This window comes from Sinocyclocheilus anshuiensis, unplaced genomic scaffold, assembly GCF_001515605.1.
Source record: "Sinocyclocheilus anshuiensis isolate Anshui unplaced genomic scaffold, SAMN03320099.WGS_v1.1 scaffold396, whole genome shotgun sequence".
NCBI classification, from domain to species: domain Eukaryota; kingdom Metazoa; phylum Chordata; class Actinopteri; order Cypriniformes; family Cyprinidae; genus Sinocyclocheilus; species Sinocyclocheilus anshuiensis.
In genome coordinates this window covers 1,055,666-1,058,975 of record NW_015558623.1, presented here as the reverse complement: position 1 = coordinate 1,058,975, position 3,310 = coordinate 1,055,666, and the positions used below count along the sequence as shown (strand labels likewise).

The following is a 3,310-nucleotide window of genomic DNA, read 5'->3' as shown; positions in this document are numbered from 1 at the left end:
GTTAACATGAGCGCGGAAAAAATACGCACCACGTACCCACTGCAAACGGAGTAATGTGAACCTGGCATTATGTGTGTGCGCTGCAAGTGTGCATGAGCGCACGGTCTACAGGAGAGCATGCGAGCACTGAATGGTTAAACACTGGCAAGAATTAAAAAGTAGTGCAAAAACTTTACTTTACTTGTATAAACTTTAGTGACGATGTGACACTGCCTCGATTGTGCAAGTGACAATTCCTGTGTCAACTGTGCAGCGTGCAGCTCGCTTATAGACAGATGCGATGTGTGGTGATTTAAAGCCATTTGCGTATTTTGAGAGAGAAAGAGAGAGCGCGCGCGCTGAATCACTCACGCTGTTTGTGAAATTACGTCTCACACAAGGTTTTCGAATTACTTTGTAAGTTATTTAATGAAGAAATATGAAGGTGAGTACCTCACCTTCAGCATTATAATTATTTCACCCGCGCCGGACAGAGACAGAGACGGTGCCTGGCCGATAATGATCGGTAGCCGATCAATCAGAGCACCCCTAGTATTCAGCCAATCACAATGCACTGGATAGTTGGCCAATCAGTGTACACCTCGCTTTTCTGAACGATGAGCTTTGTAAAAATCGACGCATTTCAGAAAGGCGGGGCATAGAGGAGCAACAATAATGTACATTATGTGGAACATAATGTGTTTTTTGAACCTTAAACCACATAAACACATTGCATTACACCAAATACACAACATAATGTTCTTTTTAGCAATGTCATATGACCCCTTTAAATATTTCAGTAAGACTTATATGCTCACTAAGGCTGCATTTATTTGATCAAAATACAGTAAATATTCTTAAAATTTATGATGAATAAATGTAAGTGTAATTTAAAATAACTGTTTCATATTTTAATATATTTTAAAATGCAATATTTCTTTTGTTGTATAGCTGAATTTTCAGCAGCCATTACTCCAGTCTTCGTCACATGGTCACTGAAATCATTCTAATATGCTGATTTGGTGCTCAAGAAACATTTCTTATTACTATAAATATTGACAGTTATAGTATATTTATAGTTTGCAGTATATTTTTGAGGAAACTGTGATATATGTTTTTTTCAGGATTCTTTGATAAACAAAAAGTTCAAAAGAACAGTATTTATTTTAAATAGAAATCTTCTGTATCAATGTAAAAGTATTTTTTATCACTTTTGATCAATTTATTGCATCCTTGCTGAATTTCTTTAAAAAAATGACTGACACCAATCTTTTGAATAGTACTGTGTGCATATATAGTAATTTATTATTTAATAATTATAATTTATATAATAATATATTAATCATCATTTATTTAATCTCTTTCATATAAGTGGCTTTGGGAAAAGCATCAAATACATACTGTACATTGACAAATTGACCGAAAACCCTAATTTTAACAACAAAAAATGACACACAGCATCTTTAAAAATGAATACTTTCACATAACTTACATGCAAACTGTAGTGTGGCTCTCTGGCTGAGAATGGTTCCCTGGGAGTTGGAGGCAGTGCACTGGTAGACACCGCTGTCTTGGTCCCGATCCAGGCCAGTAATGATCAGGTTACCCCCAGACAGGCGACGCCTCTCGTCACCATGAAGATCAATGAGCGTTCCGTTTAGAGACCATCTGGAGAGACGCAAACACAATCAGGACTGTGGTCTCCAGAGAAGCTAACTCACCAATATTCATCACATGCATCGATCAGATGAAGCTTGCTTCATTATACAGCCAGATTCAACATGAAACAAAGCTCATTGCTGACATTTGTTTCCCTTCTTTGTTCTTCTGCAGACTAATAACTGATGAAAGAAAGCAAACAGTGCTTAAGAATAAGAAATATCTAATTATTTATTGACCTTGAAGATGTGCAATGTTTAGTCGTGAGTTGGTTGGTTTTAGTTTCCAGTGATCAAATTGCTATGAAAAACTATGAAAGGTTCATTATTTTTCAATGTGATTTCAATTATTTAGCTACACTTACATGTGGAATATTACAAAAAAAATCAACATGGCGTGTGAAAAAATAGAGCAAATTAAACAGCAAATCTGACTGCTTGACAAAAATAATGTGATATATCAAGATTTATTCAGAATGTAATAATTTGCTGGTTGCTAAAGAATTTTTTTTAAATTTCATTTTACAAACAAAATTTTTTAACTTAACATTAAACCAATGTGGCATCTGCAAACCAAACGATGCAAGAACTTTTCTCAGAATCTTGTTCTTTATCATTTTTGTGGTTACTTTTATCCAACTTATCCTTTTGTGTGTGTTTGTGTGTGTGTGTGTGTGTGTGTGTGTGTGTGTGTGTTTTACCTCGAGTTTAAGAGTAACCACATGTGAAGTTCGTCATATTCACTAAGGACATGTTCCAACAACATACAGCAAAATCATCCAAATACTATTTATGTATTTTGAAGGGTGAAAAAAATATTTTTGTAAAATATTTTCATTGAAGAGTGTGCTTGTGCTGCTATTTTGTTATGAAATGCAATAACATTCTTCCTAATTTGCGGGTTTATTATTCTTGCTGATGCCATTACAAAGTAGGAAAATGATATTATAAAAGTGGAATGTTTCCCATCAGAAAACCAGCTTAATCAATAACTGTAATCATAGAATGAATGCCAACTTCTGTAACAGGGAAAAATGCATCAACTCAGACCTTTTCACATCATTAGATATCTAGCACTCAACTATTCAGAACTGACCTTAAAAATCATCCTGAGTTGTGCTGAATCAGGCATTTGAGAGTGAAAACTTGGCAGAAAACCTTTGGAATGATGGAAACAATGGGGAAATAAAGGTGTTGGCAGGATCTACATTATTCCACAATGGTGTGAAAAACTAATGAGTGGGGCCGGTGGACAATGCGGTTTTAAAAAGTAACTGGAGACTCTAGTCTCTCCCAAATCTGACAGACAACAAAGTGTAGATTTACTGCAGCTCTCCGAAGCCCATTTCTGCTGCATTATTTATTGATCTCAGTGTGGCAGTCAAGTTAATCTAACTCCTTTAGTCATCATTTGTGAGTCTAATATCATAGCCACTGTATTTGATATAATTTACTGTGACATTCGGCCTGCAGGCTTACACAGTTGATTACTGCGAGGCTGTTTGTTGTAAATACAGACAATATTTGTGTTCTCACAAAGTAGTCAAGTATAATATTATAGCATCAAACTAATCTAGTTTTCTAATACACTTTCAATAGCGTGATGAATCAACAAAGCTCCTGCATCCCACATGAAGTGGGCCCCTCTGTGAATAAAATGAATGAAATAACCA

The 3,310-nt window shown here is 35.4% G+C and overlaps 1 pseudogene; it reads right to left on the bottom strand.

Moving 5' to 3' along the window:
* The window catches only part of LOC107680710 (contactin-3-like), a 63,332-nt pseudogene that overhangs the window by 39,876 nt on the left and 20,146 nt on the right, over nt 1-3,310 (bottom strand).